The sequence below is a fragment of the Leptodactylus fuscus genome, chromosome 1 (genome assembly GCF_031893055.1).
Source record: "Leptodactylus fuscus isolate aLepFus1 chromosome 1, aLepFus1.hap2, whole genome shotgun sequence".
NCBI lineage: Eukaryota > Metazoa > Chordata > Amphibia > Anura > Leptodactylidae > Leptodactylus > Leptodactylus fuscus.
Window position 1 is genome coordinate 272,744,328 of NC_134265.1, and position 17,758 is coordinate 272,762,085.

Here is a 17,758-nt window from a genome sequence, read left to right on the forward strand (position 1 = left end):
AGGATACAAAAAGCTGTCTCAGAGATTTAATCTGTCAGTTTCCACTGTGAGGAACATAGTAAGGAAATGGAAGACCACAGGGACAGTTCTTGTTAAGCCCAGAAGTGGCAGGCCAAGAAAAATATCAGAAAGGCAGAGAAGAAGAATGGTGAGAACAGTCAAGGACAATCCACAGACCACCTCCAAAGAGCTGCAGCATCATCTTGCTGCAGATGGTGTCACTGTGCATCGGTCAACTATGCCGCGCACTTTGCACAAGGAGAAGCTGTATGGGAGAGTGATGAGAAAGAAGCCGTTTCTGCACGTACGCCACAAATAGAGTTGCCTGAGGTATGAAAAAGCACATTTGGACAAGGCAGCTTCATTTTGGAAACAAAAATTGAGTTGTTTGGTTATAAAAAAAGGTGTTATGCATGGCGTCCAAAAAGAAACAGCATTCCAAGAAAAACACATGCTACCCACTGTAAAATTTGGTGGAGGTTCCATCATGCTTTGGGGCTGTGTGGCCAATGCCGGCATCGGGAATCTTATTAAAGTTGAGGGTCGCATGGATTCCACTCAGTATCAGCAGATTCTTGAGAATAATGTTCAAGAATCAGTGACGAAGTTGAAGTTACGCCGGGGATGGATATTTCAGCAAGACAATGATCCAAAACACCACTCCAAATCCTCAGGCATTCATGCAGAGGAACAATTACAATGTTCTGGAATGGCCATCCCAGTCCCCAGACCTGAATATCATTGAACATCTGTGGGATGATTTGAAGCGGGCTGTCCATGCTCGGCGACCATCTAACTTAACTGAACTTGAATTGTTTGTCCAAAATACCTTTATCCAGGATCCAGGAACTGATTAAAAGCTACAGGAAGCGACTAGAGGCTGTTATCTTTGCAAAAGGAGGATGTACTAAATATTAATGTCACTTTTCTGTTGAGGTGTCCATACTTTTGCACCGGTCAAATTTTGGTTTAATGCATATTGCGCATTTTCTTTTAGTACAATAAACCTCATTTCAATCCTGAAATATTACTGTGTCCATCAGTTATTAGATATATCAAACTGAAATGGCTGCTGCAAACACCAAAATATTTAGAACTAAAAATGATTAAGATTAACGGGGTGCCCAAACTTTTTCATAGGAATGTATATATATATATATATATATATATATATATATATATATATATATATATACTGTATTTATGTAATTGTATATTTGTTGAATTTTTAACATAACAGCAAAGAAAAAAAGAACTGGAATCAAATAACAGTAATAGTGTGGTCACAAAACAATATGGAAAAAGAAAATTATTAAAATAATACAGATCAAAATATTTGAAAACCAAAGACAAGTATAAAGACAGCAAATACATGGACAAAGACTTAGCCTAGGATGAAGGAGGGAGGAAAGGGATGGGAGGGAAGAGTGGGAGAAAGCCTGGGAAAACAGAAACCACGCGGTACCTTCAACAGTGGCCCGATCTCTCAGGGAACATACGATGTAAGACCTCCGAGGTATGATACCTGTGCATCAGAGTTTTATATTGGCTTTCCTTATAGGAGGCACATTAACAAGACTTGATGCGCAAGATCATATAACGTGCCACACAGAGAAGGGGTGATCCTGTCCCAACTCGAATTGGCACTGGGAAGTAGGGGGAGTGAATTCAAGGATGGAAGTGGTAAGGAGGCTATTAATGTGACTAATAAGGTCACAGGTGGAGGAGACACTTTGATATAAGAATTCAAAGCCTGTGGGTTGTGAGATACTAAGTTGGGGATGGAGCTACAGTTTCAGGTGTGCGATCTGTGTGTAATAGGAATGGGCTTCCTAGGGTAGGTTGGATTTGGACATAGGGTCTGAAGAGGCAAAAGTGTCCTAGTCAACGGGACTACCACGTCTGCATAATGAAATAAGCCTGCCTTGATATAAGGATTGATAATGGTCGATGAGAAGCTAGAGGGCATGGCAGGAGTACAGAGCAAGTAAGACATGGCTGATTTCACAGACATTAGTGGGTATAGTTTGTTAGATAGTAGTCAGATCATTCTGGCAAAAGTCATCTGGCCCAATGGGGGAGTAGCTATGCCAACAATAAGGTTAGATGAGAGGAGGGCGTTAGGGTGGGTTGAAGCCAACCATAGCTTCTCATTCTTGGTCCATTTGTTGAAGGTTTGAAAAGAAGACCAACAAGGATTTCTTTGCAGATGGACCATTAAATGTCCAATCTTGATAAAATCCTCCCCCCATATATTACCCCAAAATATTTTTCTGCTAATTATAGATACTAATGATGCAGATTTAATTACCATATTATAAACTGATACAAAAATAATGTAACAGTTAAAGGGGTTTTCCAGGAATTTATCCTTAAAATAGGTCATAAATATCTGACGATGACGATCTGATTCAATGTGACGTCACAGTGAAGTGGGAACAGGACATACCTGAATGCTATGCCTGCTTTCAGCAGTTGGTCTGTGGGGATTCCTAGTATTGGCTCACCTACTGGTCATTAATATATAACCCTTGGGAAAACCCTGGAAACTGGCATCTAAATTTTGTTATTTATATTCATCACATAATCATGGGACAGCTAACTTTTTTTGACAGACTGCAACAGTACTTAGAGAAAATAGAGTAAAAAAATGTCTTATTGATTGGTATGTTAGATTATTGTGGGTATACTGAGGGACATTTACAGAATGCAAAGTAGAGGAGTGAAAAGGAGGAGCTAAGATGTGTCTATCACCAATGATCCCATAACTACAATTCTATGTAATCACATGCACATTTTCTGTGCTAAAATCCTAAAAGCATTCTTTCCAAGGTAGAAATTTGTACTATCATTTACAGGCAGAAACTGACATAAATTATAGCAGATATCTATATCAGCTTATAGTTGACATAGATTTCAGTTTGAGAAGTACAGAAAGCACAGACAGTCCAAAATGCACTAAATTAATAAAAAAAAAAGTCTATACCTCTTAATTAGAGACGAGCAAACAGTAAAATGTTCGAGATTTGATATTCGTTTCGAGTAGCCGCTCAATATTCCACTACTCGAATCGAATATCGAACCCTATTATAGTCTATGGGGGGAAAATGCTTGTATCAGGAGTAGGCAACATTCGATCAGATTATACTTACCAAGTCCACGAGTGAGGGTCGGGCTGGATCCTCCAAGAAGTCTTCTCCGTGCAATGTCCCCACGGCATCTTCCGGCTCTGAATTCACTCTGCCAGGCATTGAGCCTGGGCAGAGCCGACTGCGCATGTCTGCACTACAAGTGGGCATGCGCAGTCGGCTCTGCCCAGGCCCGATGCCTGGCAGAGAGAATTCAGAGCCGGAAGACGCCGCGGGGAAGCTGCAGGGAGAAGACTTCTAAAGGTAGGAGAAGAACCAGCGTTGATTGGCCGACTGTATAGCATTCGGCCAATCAATGCTGGTTCTGCATCGAACTTTTCCATTCGAATAGTGAGTGGTACTCGATCGAGTACGAGTATTTTGAATACCTACTCGATCGAATACTACTCGCTCATCTCTACTCTTAATACATTTGGCACATCTTAATCCATAGAATTTATGTTTAAGGCTGATATATTATATCTATTATATATCAGTATTAGTAAATTGCCCCCGAAGTGCCTACAGGGTAACAAGAATAATAGGGATATACAGGTACAGTGCCATGCACACGACTTTGTATGCTTTTGTCAGAGATTGGGACCAAAGTGGTTAACTGTGTGTTTCAAATCTGTGTATTTTCTAAAAAAAAAAAAAAAAAGTCTTGGCTTTGGAATTAAATAGGTAAATCTGGAATAATAGCGTCTGGGAGGGATCTAATGGGTGGTTATTAGTTCATGTGAACTTCTGAACCTTGCATAGAAAACATAAATTGAATTTACAGCTATTTAAAATGCATGGAAATACTGATTTAGAGATGGCAACCATTCAATGAACACCCAATCATTTTCCCAAAAAAAAAAAAGAAAAAAAAGCAAGACTGCACACTGTTTGAAAAATTAATTTTTCATCCTCAATAACACTGAAAAACACATGGATATTACACATTTTATATCACTGTATTATAAGTCTAACCAATTTATATTACAGAGGTTTTGCACATTCTTTTGTAAAGAATTTTATTAAATCTTCTATTGAGACTGTCTCTATAAAAATATGTGTGGCATTGGAAAAGCAGGAAGCAGAAACTCTGTTTTGGTCCATTTTGTGAATCAATCATGCCCATTAAAAGCCTATGGCAGGTGTATTCAACTACATAGTAAAGATCCACTGACCAGTCTCCACCATCACTAGAATCTTGTCCCCTCCATGGACCTTGGCACAGAACTTCTTCCTCAGTGAATTCTTTGTGATCATGTCCCCATAGACTTCCTCTCAGGATAAGATCACACAGGGTTTTTTGGTCCGTAACCTGAGGAGGTGGACATCTCAGGTTCCAGACCAAAAAACGGGTAGCCACGACTGAATGCATCTCGTGTCTTTTTCAATGGGAGACATCTTTTTGGTCAGGATTTTGAGGCGGATACGGCCTCAAAATCCTGACCAAAATACTCTGTGTGAACTTATCCTTAGGGTGCATTCTCACAGAGGAAAATGGTGAAGAATTTGGTGTGGAATTTCAGCGCTGAAAAAAAAAGCCTCCCATTGACTTCAATGGTCTCCTTTTTCTGCTAGCATTGAAGTCAATGGGAGGCTTTTTTTCAGCGCTGAAATTCCACACCAAATTCCTCACCATTTTCCTCCATGTGAACGCACCCTAAGGGTAAGTTCACACTGAGTAAACGCTAGCTTATTTTGTAGAGTAAAATTACACTTGTAAATTTTGCTATCCCATTGACTTCAATGATATTTTTTACACGTGTAAAAATACGCCTGTAAAAATACGCCTGTAAAATGTCATTGAAGTCAATGGGAGTCTTATTTTCACACGTGTATTTTTACACGTGTATTTTGCAAAAATATAAGTGTGTTTACGCTGTGTGAAGGCTCCCTAACACTGCCAATACCTGTTCAGCAGTACAACGGCAAGTGACTGCCTACAACATAACAGTCAAAGCGGTCACAGTTACCCTGTTTCCCCGAAAATAAGACAGACAGTCTCTTATAATTAATTATCTAACTAAATATATGACCTTGCTTATTTTCGCGGGATGTCTTATGCAGCGGCTGGAGCGGGGAACAATCGGCAGTCATGCTAATGCTTCCTTAGCGGAGCGCCGGCATGACTGCTGGTTGTATGTGATCCAGAAGGTGAAGGGGGGGGTGTGTCTTATTTTCAGGGAAACAGGGTAATCAGGTCTATAAACCAAAAGGGCCCACAGATCCTAATGGCAATACCAGCAAAAAAATATAAAAAAAAAAATGCTAAGGTAAAAAAACAAAACACCTAAAAAATACACAGAAACTTCCATAAATAGTAAGTAGCTTATATAGAAAGAAAGCACAGAACAAATCTAGATGTAATGGAAGCCTTTGGGACTTTTCACATGGCCATAATTGACTTGAGAAATATGATCTGTGTATCAACTGTATAAACTGTATCTGGTGATCTGTGGGTGCCATACTGTATGCTGGAAGTATTTCCCTCTGAGGCTAAGGCTAGAGATGAGCGAACACTACTCGGAACAGCCGTTCCGAATAGCACGCTCCCATAGAAATGAATGGAAGCGGCCCGACACGCAGACTTTGCTGGCAACCGGTCGCTTAATCCCCCGCGTGCCGGCTACGTCCTTTCATTTCTATGGGAGCGCGCTATTCGAAACTGCTATTCCGAGTAGTGTTCGCTCATCTCTAGCTAAGGCCCCATGTAGCGAGCCACAGTCAAAAAGTGCTCTAAGGAAAACTGGGGCAGAGGTGTATCATGTTTTCTGCTGCAGTGCTGTTCACAGAAAGTCTACAGAGTTACTTCTGCAGACTTTCTGCTTCTATTATACCTTTATGGAAAACAACAGCATTTCTGTAGGTATAACTGACATGCGGCAATATAAAAAAAAAAAAAAATTCCTGCAATGTATAGACGGGATTAGCCAGAATCAAATCCACTTTGCAGGTAAAATGATGCAGTTTTTGCCACGACGTTTCCGCTACGTGGGATGCCGGCCTATAATTGATTTGTATAAAAAAAAAAACTTTACTTCCTTACATTTTAGAATTGAAAGCATTGGCAGGCACAGTAAAGCCTTGTGCACCTCTATGCATCAAGGGTTAAATCTTCTCTCAATTTGGACGTTTAAATAATCCATGATAAAACTTGACAAAAGTAACATACCTGTGATCTAGCGTAATAAGTATTTTAATTAAAAATATGTTACATCACTGCTCCAGGGAAATATTTACAGCTAGTGATCATGGTTGGCAAAAAAAATCACAATCTTAATTTATTTTGCTGATTTAAAGTCAGTAGTTATCTGCAAGCAGCAAAGCGTAAATGATTTGTATGTGAGATACAGCAGAGCATAATATATTTTTTTAATGCCACTGCTTCTACCAAGTGTAGGTCATGTATCAATAGCAGCGATTGTGTGACACATTTGTATTTGTTTACATACCTCCAAATAGCCGGCATATTTAGCAAAATGTCCATCAGCATTCCATAATTTGTTACATCTGGAACTAGGGGGATATCTATAGGACAGGCTCAGATAGCTGTAGGCATACACTACTTTTCTGATTCAAAGAAGTAACAGTAATACATTTGTTGAATTATTGCAAATTTTTCAAATCATTTGTGCCAGGTTTCTTGTTTAAGAAAATTAAATAAAATGTAGTGCATTGAAATGCTATATATATATATATATATATATATATATATATATATATATATATTTTTTTTTTTTTTTAAAAAACAGAGCCATATGGATAAAGCCTCTATGAAGGTACATAGGGGCTGGTCTATGCAAGCCAGTCATAATTCCTTTGTGCACTGGATTCAGATTAGGCTGGGGCCCCACGTGGCATAAATGCAGAGGTTTAACGTGGCGGAATGACCGCAGTTTGGCCACAGCGGAGACGCCGCAGAAATATACACAGCGTTTTAAAGTCTCTACAAAGTGACTGTGAAAAAAATGTGTGCAGTGTACATGCTGTGATTTCTAAAACCACTGTGGTTTTGGAAATCGCAGCATGTCAATTATATCTGTGGAAACGCCCGTGACTCTCTGTGAATAAATGCAATACATTGCCGCAATGTTTTTTCCCACAGTGCTTTTTGCTGGGGCCCGCTACATGGGCCCTTAGCTATAAGTGGTTCTACCTTGTATGTCAGTCAGGGAGTGGTGTATGTTTCAGCACTACGCAGCCTGTAATGCAAGTATAGCCATTTCTCAATAGATTACAAAGCATTAGCAATGTACTCTGCCCACTTTTTTGAAAAGTAGATCACAGTGCGAAAATAACCATGGCAATAATTTTTGCTCAAAAAAACAAGTACAACAAAGATTGTGATTTTTCCATACAAGAATACTGGCTGGGGGGAAGGTAGCTTGGTAGAAGCAGTGGTACGGACCCAACCAGTCAGAGACAAGGACAGAAATATTGCAGCAAAGTAATTTATTTAAGAAAAAATGAAAGAAAAAAAAAAATAAACCTTTATGTCAGGCACAAAAATGAGTAAAATAAAATACAGCCTTAACTTCAGGGAAAATAATGTCAAATCAAAGTCCTGCTTGTCTGAGTGCTAACTAAACAGAAAATACTAACTATACATGTGGCTTACTACCAGCCGCACAAAAATCAAACAAAAAAAAAAAAAACCTCTGTACTATACACAAGGCTCTCAGTGTCAGGACAGACCCAGTGACCTCCTCTCCACCCAGGATCTGCCCAGAAGTGCAGGCTCAGCAGCCTGCACACACCAAGACCCATCCCCCTTCGACTTGCAGTCAATTGCATCTGGCTATCTGATCCTCAATGAGTCTCAAGTGTGTAGGGAAATCAAAAGTATTAAAGCAGACAAGGCTGGAGGACCTGATGGGATAAGCGCAAGAGTTCTTAAAATGTGCGGAGACCAGCTGTGTGGTGATATTACACACATGTACAATATGAGTCTAAAGCTGGGAGTGGTACCTCAGCTGTGGAAAATATCTTGTGTGGTACCAGTCCCAAAGAAACCCAAATCAATGGACTACAATGACTACAGACCAGTAACACTGACATCCCACCTGATGAAGGTCCTAGAGAGACTGGTCCCGACACACCTACACCCTGTAGTGTGTTCTGCTCTGGACCCCCTCCAGTTTGCCTACCGGCCAGGCATTGGAGTGGATGATGCCATCATCCAGCTTCTTCACAGAGCTCTCTCTCACCTGGAGAAACAAGGGAACACTGTGAGAATAATGTTCTTTGATTTCTCCAGTGCGTTCAACACCATTCAGCCAGAGCTATTGAGGGAGAAGCTGAACCTTGGTGGAGTGGACCACCACCTGTCCAACTGGATACTAGACTACCTCACAAACCGACCTCAATATGTGAGAGCCTGGGACTGTGTGTCTAACACTATGATTTGTAGTACAGGGATACCACAAGGTACAGTTCTTGCCCCATTTCTTTTCACAATGTACACTGCTGACTTTAGGCACAACTCATCCAGCTGTTACTTACAGAAGTACTCCGATGACTCTGCAATGGTAGGCCTTATCACTGATGGTGACGATAAGGAATACACAGACGTAAACCGGGATTTTACTGATTGGTGCCATGTGAACCACCTCAAGATTAATGCTGGGAAGACCAAGGAGATGGTGGCGGACTTTAGTAAATGGAGAAGTGCTCTGATCCCGGTGGAGATCCAAGGGACATGCATTGAGATAGTCAAGACTTATAAGTACCTGGGTGTGCTCTCAATAATAAACTGGACTGGGCTGATCACCTGGGTGCGCTGCACAGAAAGGGTCACAGCAGACTATACCTGCTCAGGAGGCTGAGGGCCTTTGGAGTCCAGGGAACACTTCTTAGGGCCTTTTTCAACTCTGTGGTTGCTTCAGCCATCTTCTTCGGTGTGGCCTGCTGGGGGAGCAGTATATCAACCAGAGACAGAAATAGACTTGACAGGCTGATCAGAAGGGCCAGCTCTGTCCTGGGGAGCCCCCTGGACCCAGTACAGGTGGTGGGTGACAGAAGAATACTGTCCGTGGTGAGCTCCATGCGGGACAACAAATCCCACCCCATGTATGAGACCTTGACAGCACTAGGCAGCACTGTAAGTGACCTCCTGCTTCACCCCAAGTGTGAGAAGGAGCGCTATCGCAAGTCCTTCCTCCCAACAGCGACTAGGCTACATAATCTACATGAGACCAAGCAAAGATCACTCCGCACAGAGAACTAAATGATTCTGAAGTCTTTCTTCTCTTCTTTATCTGCTATGGACTCCTAGTATATCTTCTCTTCTCAGCAAATGTGTGTCTACTTCAGTAAATATATTACTGTGTATTATCCTGTATCTGTATTACTATGCTTCTGTAACATACTGAAACTTCCCCACTGTGGGACTATTAAAGGATTATCTCATCTTATCTTTTATGGCCCAGTTACGAGCCTAGGGCCTACCCCTGGGGCTAAAGCCTACTCCAGACCTGCCCTGGACCACACATAAGTCAGGAATCTTGGGCTGATATAGCGGGACTACAGTACTTTGACTTTCACCTTCTCAAATGGCATACAAGCAATTGTCCAGATTTGCACAGTCTGCTATTGTGCACATTTAGATTGTCACCCAACTTGAAAGCAAAAACAGAAAAATATATAAAGTGCCTAGTTAAATTTTTTAACAACCTGACAGAGCAGGATGACTTCATAACATTCAGTTATCTGATTTTTCTTTTTTCACTGGACTGTTCCTTTACTTAAACATCAGAGCGTCTATATTCTACATAATGCCACATAATGGTTTATGCCTTGTTTAATTGTTCCAATGTTTGTTGAAACAGCTGTCAGGGAAAAATTTCTTGTATTTTCTTTTATGCACAATCTAAACTTAGAGCCCCATTAAAATGTGACCTTGCTGTCAGTTTATTTGACAAGTATCACATAGAATTAACCAGGTACAGAGTGCACATGTGAAAATAGGGGCCTGTCGCACATTTCCTCGTTCTTCAATGTAAGGAGGCCGAGACAGTCAATGTCTTATTGGTCACAGGTGGTCTTGTACTGAGCAGACTATTTACATACAGTATCTACAAAGACTAAATATTCCAGTCTACCTAGTTAGAAACCAACCCAATTTATTTTGTCATGTCTGCTTTTTCTTATGTAGTTGAAATAACATGACATTTATTATACACTGAAAATCTGATTTAATCTAGAAAATTAAATTACTTGGGTTGAGTAAGGCCAAGATGACATAAGAATCTATTTTTCACATATAAAAAGATATCTGCCTTAGATATACTACAGCTTACAAAATGCAAACGGTATTACAAAAAACAACAATGACTTTTTAACTTCCTTCCAAAATAACACAACATGCAAAATAGAATGTTTGTAAGTGAAATTAGAGAGAGATTCTTTGTAAGGATCAGACATGACATGACACAGGATCCCTGCTGTGGGAAAGTGTTTTAACTGAAAACTTTGTCCAAGTGTTGAAATGAGATCTCCAGCTGAGAACCTTCTGGTAAAGGCCAAAGTTGCATATTATATATGCTGAACAGGACCACTAATGCTTTCACATAATCAATATAATCAGTACACATGCTGTGAAGAACAAGATATTGTAGTTGGGAGCTGAGAGGCTGAAACTGGCACAATACGCTCTATAACAAATACAGATTCCTATACTTCAATCTGCCTAATTAATCAGTCCTGTATTTTATGCTTAATGGCCAGACAGACTAATGAATTAATTGACTGCAGGAATACAAATTCTGCTCTTTAAAATTGGGGAGGAGGTAGTTGACTAGAAATCTACATTGCTATATTAAGACCCAGCAGAATAATTTTGCGCATAGCTTATGCTCAGTTATTTTCTCAAAGTTTCGGGGGAGATAATGTTTCTTACTGAGAAGACACAGTGGTGTATGGAATAGAGACTTATTTTTCAGGCAATACTCCATGATAAATCAAGTATGCAGTTTAACTCACCCATCTGTAGACATTACTGTTTCTGGGTTCTTGCCCCCCATCAGTACAGAGCAGACTTAATGGATGGTTGGATGATATTCCTTAAAGGGGTTATCCAGTTTTTTTAAAAAGCATAGGCCAAGTACCTGGATGCATCAGTACAAAACACTTCCGACTGGCAGTAAATTGCAATCTGGCTATCTGATCCTCAAGGAGTCTCAAGTGTATAAGGAAATTAAGAGGATTAAAGCAGACAAGGTCGGTGGACCCAATGGTTTAAGTGCAAGAGTTCTTAAAGTGTGCAGAGACCAGTTGTGTGGCATCATCACGCACATGTACAACATGAGTCTAAAGCTGTGAGTGGTACCTCAACTGTGGAAAACATCTTGTGTGGTACAAGTACCAAAGAAACCCAACCCGATGGGCTACAATGACTACTGACCTGTAGCACTGACATTTCACCTGATGAAGGTCCTAGAGAGACTGGTCCTGAAACACCTACATCCCCTAGTGAGCTCCGCTCTGGACCCCCTCCAGTTTGTCTACCGGTCGGGCATTGAGGTAGGGGACGCCATCATCCACCTTCTTCACAAAGCTCTCTCTCACCTGGAGAAACCTGAGAACACTGTGAGAATAATGTTCTTTGATTTCTCCAGTGCGTTCAACACCATTCAGCCAGGGCTACTGAGGGAGAAGCTGAACCTTGGTGGAGAGGACCATCACTTGTCCATCTGGATCCTAGACTACCTGACAAACCGCCCTCAGTATGTGAGAGCCCAGGACTGTGTATCTGACACTGTGATCTGTAGTACGGTGGCACCACAAGGTACAGTTCTTGTCCCACTTCTCTTCACACTGTACACTGCTGACTTTAGGCACAACTCATCTAGCTGTTACTTACAGAAGTACTCTGATGACTCTGCAATAGTAGGCCTCATCACTGATGGCGACAATAGGGAATACAGAGACTTAAACCTGGACTTTGTTGACCCGTGTTGACCCGTTATTTGGTCTCAGAGCCGGCATTACCCATATGACATTGACGGAAATGTCTGCTATACATGGAGTGAGAGACAAAAGTCATGTATAAGTTACAGTTTCAGTCTGACTTGGTAACTTACATAGGACTGCTGCCTCTCCTTCCATGTAAAGCAGTCCTGCGCAAAATTACTTTACATGGGGCTTACATGGAGGAGCTACTTGTGCTGGCCCTGTCTACTTGTATTGATGCCGCCTACTTGCACTGAGTCTGTCTATAAAATAGAGCCACTTTAAAAATTTTCCCAATCAGCCCTGTTTTGGGAACAAGACTCTGCTATATGTTTGCGCTCTAACTGTGTACCTGTCAGCTGAACGTACAGAAATTGCTGTACTCTGGTAAACAGGAAACAAGAATTATGAATTTATGGATGTGAATGGAAAGAACATATAGCATCACACATCAACATTAGTCAAAGGGAAGCAATGTTTACTCAACTTTTTTTTTATATTTTATATTTTCTGTTAGAAGCATATGGGTCACCATGTATAGACCTTGTAAGATAGATTAAAGGGGTTTTCCATTGCAAGACAACTTCAATACATTCACTGGTGTATTTTACCCTCCAGCTATTACTGAGTTGTTTGTTTTTGTTGTCCTGAAAATAATTCAGCAAGCACTAAAACTAAACAGAAAAAGGAGTTTAATCTGATCAGAAAAAATCATCAACTAAGTATTGATACATACTATATTCCCGATTTGGTGGATATCCTGCAACATTTTGCTATATTACAAAGAATGGTTGCCTTGAAAAAAGAAATCCAGATATTTACTTGTATAGATGGATACACATCTACATGTGGTTTTGAAAATTATCTGACCATGCAGATTGATGGGTTGTTGATCAATACGCCACAGTTTAAGTGTAATGGATCTTGTCTATCAAAAGTATTAGTGATTGACATTGGGGCCCCTTTTCGGTTTATGTTGTATACTTCAGATTTTAAATAACAGCCAGACCATTTTCCATTTTTGGATGATAGTAGATAAGGTTGAATGCTAGAAGAGTTTTGGAATTTATTTGGATTATAGTCTGAATTGGATTGATCGAGTGCAAAAAGAAATCTATGAATTGTATTTTTGCATAAATTGAAGTAATTTAATTTAATTTATGCGTTGCAATATTTTGGATGTTCTGTGAATCAGTGGTATCCAACATTACAATAGTTTACAGGGTAGAGATTAACAAATTGATTTTTTACACAACTTTCCTGTTTTTTTTTTTTTTTTTTTTGGGGGGGGGGGGTAAAATACAAACAAACAGAAATAGTTGACTATGTTTAGGAAATATTTTCTGGATCCTAGACCAGTGACTCACTGCAGTTTCAGATGTCTTATTATGGCCTACATCATTAGTAATACTTTACCTTGCTATATGCAGAACATTGTTAGGAGTATTTCTTTTAGACACAAAGATAGACAGAGAAACAGGATACAGACTGAAAAACTGCTCATAAAAGCACACAATTATAAAAGACAGACAGGCAATCAGATAAGCAAGCAGGACCAAAAGACCATATAAACAATGAGGACAGACAAACAGACAATTTTGGGGTCGGGGGATATATTTAAATTACAACAATGTAGTAAATTAAAGGAACAGAAAAGTAAAAAGTGCAAAAGTTTCAAGCAGATGTAAAAAAAATGCATAAAAGAAAGAAAGTTTTCAAAAATAGAAGTGTTAATAGTTTATTTTTGTCAATTGGCAAATTAAATAAATGAACAAAAAATATCAAATCAATATTTGGTGTGAGAAATCTGCATTCAAAACAGCCCCAGTTCCTCTAGACACACTTGCACGGAGGAACAGGGAGCTTGTTCCAAAAAACTACAGAACTAACCACTGATCTTCTGTGGATGTAAGCTTGCTGAAGTAACTGTCTCTTCATGCAATTCCAGACAGACTTAATCATGTTGAGATCAGGGCTCTGTGGGGGCCATATCATGACTTCCAGAACCCTTCCCCCAAAGGGTGGTCACACCATATATTGATTTAGATTTTGTTCACTCACCTCATTTTGGCAGTTGACAAAAATAAATTATTGACACTTTTATTTTTGAATGCACACTTTGCAGCATTTTTTTTTTTTTTTTTTTTTTTTTTTTTTTACTTTTGGCTTAAGGAGGACCTGTGCTGTATAAATGATGTGTCTAGGAAGTCTAGAGGATGATGTCTAGAGGAAGAACAAAGACCCGGGGTGGAAGGCTCAGACGCTAATTCAATTGTGATCACTCTAGCCAGACAGGAGACAGGTGTGCTGGGTGATCTGAGAGCTTGCTGATCATCAGCCCTACATTTCCATCAAAGGAAAATGGTGACATCCCAGTCACAGAAGAGAGGTTTAAAAAGAAATAGGTTGGACTGAGAGATGAGGGGTTTATTAAAAGTCATGAAGCACAAGACCTCATCTAGTGTGGGGTCTGTGCCTGTCCTTCTTCTATTAGGCTCCACCACCAGGCTTAAACAAATCGGTCTGTATTTTATTCCTTTTCATTTTACATTGTTTCTATATGCTTAGTATCGTGCTTAGTGTGGGTATATTGGTAACTCATCTACCATAAATGGGTATGGTGGCTTTGTGTGGATGTATGATTGTAGAAGGGTTCTTCACACCTTTATTGTCAAGTGTGAGAGGTGAATGAAAAGGAAACATGAAAGCAGAGTTCTCCTTTTATGTTTGCATATAGGGTTAAATGTGTGTGTGTGTGTGTGGTGAGTAAGGTGTATAGATACCCCACAGAATTGCAAGCAAGTGAATATATTTTGTGTGACACCCTTACTCATGACATATTATATACTGCTGGAAAGTTGACTCAATTTTGCTATTATCTGCCCCGGGTTGCAAAGATATTGATGCTGATAGTTTCAGTACCTATATCCCTGCATTGTTAGTGAAGCCGGTCTCACAGATGAGAGGCCTGGCGTTATTCTTTTATAGTCTTGTACTGTCAGGGGGGCGTTCCACACTGCCCAGCAATGATGGTGAGTTGTAAGGCAAGTCCCTATGGTAGTGCTTGGATACTGGTAGTGAAACTAATGAGATCGATATTTGTACAACCAAGGCAGATCCCAGCAAAAGTGACAACGTGCTGAACTCAGTGCGTCAGCTTTCCAGCAGTATATAAGACAGTGTTAGAGGACATGAAAGGTCGTCTTTAAAACTTTTGCACAGTACTAAATGTTGATGTATTGAATAGCCAGTTAAATGTAACCAAAAGAACCAACAGAGGAAAAGTTCACATCTGTGTCAGGGAATCCATTAAAATAGTTTAGGCGGCACTTACCGTAAGTTCCATCTGCATATTTCTAAACTCTATTTTTCAGGGAAGTGGTTTATCTGTTGTATCTATATCTAAAAGTTTGAAGGTGCTCGGATTAATGTCCATAACGGTGCACTGTGACTACTTTGATACAGAGTTTCCTGGTGACAGACACCCTTTAAATACTGTGCAATAAAATAATTTATGACATTGATTCAGTCAAAACATATCATAAATCATGGACATCTCACCTGGGAATTGAGCTGCGTCTTCTTAGATGTTCTTATGTGGTCTACACATTTTTAACACGAATAAATGATAAAAAGGAAAAACTGTACTAAAGCTCTTGGCAAAATGATACTTCTACTGACATTTCAATTCTGAGTATTCAGCAAAATTTTAATGGTATCCCTATAATTTATCATGTGCTGTTGTCAGCATACCATGGTAAGCGCATGAGAGGGCATGGGAAGAGATTTTAATCTTAGAAATACATATTTATTGGGGATTAAAGGTGAAGATTTATTATGTTACCTACAACATATAGAAAAGGGAATCTTTGGCTCCCTTTTCTCTTGCATTCAGGTATATGGCCACATTTTTTTATTATTTAGAACTACATTTCCCTGTAGTACAAGAGCGACTACATAATAAATGGATATTCACCTTAAACTATTTACCATCTTCCAGGTGTCTGAAATAGTATAGAATTATAGAGTTCATGCTTTCATTGCATGTAAAATAAAATATTGTTATTTGTAATCTTTATAGAATATTTACACTGTTGTGTTAGAACTCAACTCCCTAAGGACCAGCTAGATTTTATTCCTTAGAAAGGACCTATTGCCATTTTATATTTAAATAAATGAACTATATTAAAATATTATTTAATAGAAGCAATTAAATAAATGGACAAAAAAAAAAAAAATCACAATAACACACATTTTTAATTTGTGTGCATTATATACCATTGATGCATAACTGAGGACTGTCACTGAAACCAGGAAGTGGAAGGGATAGGAAACAGGAGACAAATTGAAATACTGTTGATTAAACCTACTTAAAGGGGCTCTATCACTGGATTTTTGCAATTTTAGATAAACATATGCCTAAATAGTAGGGTTGAGCCGATCTTGACTTTTCAGGATCGATTTTAAAATCCGATTTCCGATCATTTTTCATTCGAACCCGATCTCGATCCCAATTCCGATCCCAATGCAAATCAATGAGATTTTTTTTTTTTTTATCGATGATCGGATTTTAAAAGCAATCCTACCCCCTGGTGTCCACTTACCTCCAGAGATGGCTGGTCCTGTGCCCCGTGCCTTCATTCTTCGCCTCGCTGCTGCTCCACGCTGCTCTTCTCTCTTCGCTGCCCCCTCCCTGCCAGGTTAGGAGAGTGTGGGCAGGTTAGGAGAGTGTGGGCGGGTACTCGGAGGGGAGACGTCATGTCTCCCCGCCCTGTACCCGCCCACACTAAGCCACAAGCCCCGCCTACCTAGCGCTTTAAACACTAACCTGTTAGGCGGGGTAGCGAAGCAAGAAGAAGGAGGGCACTGGAGCAGCCATCTCTAGAGGTAAGTAGCTGCTAGAGATTCAGTTTAGCCTTCCATTCGAATGAATGAAGGCAGGCGGCGCGCAGGGGGTTAAGGCTGTGTGTCGGCTGCTTCCATTCATTCCTATGGAACTGCAGCGGAGCCTTCACACTGAATATACATCGTATACTCAGTGTGAAGGCTAAGCAATGCATTGTGGGAAAAATCACCAATCTCGATCCCACATAAAAAGATCGTGTTCGGAATTCCGATGGCGATCGTGAAATTTTCTCGATCGCCGATCGGAATCCGATCTTTTCTGAACACGATCGCTCAACCCTACTGAATAGTCTTTAAAAAGTCTCTATTCAAGTCCTGCTAATCATTTGTTAAAATACCCCCCATTTTAATGAATTACCTTTTCAACGTATATGTAAATGAGCCCTCCATGCACCGTGGGCGTTCCCGTACACCCCTCAAATCATACTCTGTTCACGCCCTCCTCTTTTGGTTCTTGTATGTAAGTCCTTCCTCCTGCTTTCGATTCACAACCTCTAACTGTCTCTTCCCTGCTAGTGGACCTGTGATGATGTCACTACTGCTCTGTGATTGACTTGTCCCTGTGATGATGTCACTACAAGGTCCTTCGTCATCATCTAAGTAGTGATCTATACAGAGCAGGGGCTGCAGCTCCTTGTTTCTACCATAGATCTCCATGTGCACAGTAGATCTATGCTATGATAGAAAAAGGGAGCTGCAGCCCCTGCTCTGCATAGATCAGACTCAATTTTCTTTGCATTTTCATCCTTGCATTTTTGTTTTTATCCTTTTACGTTTTC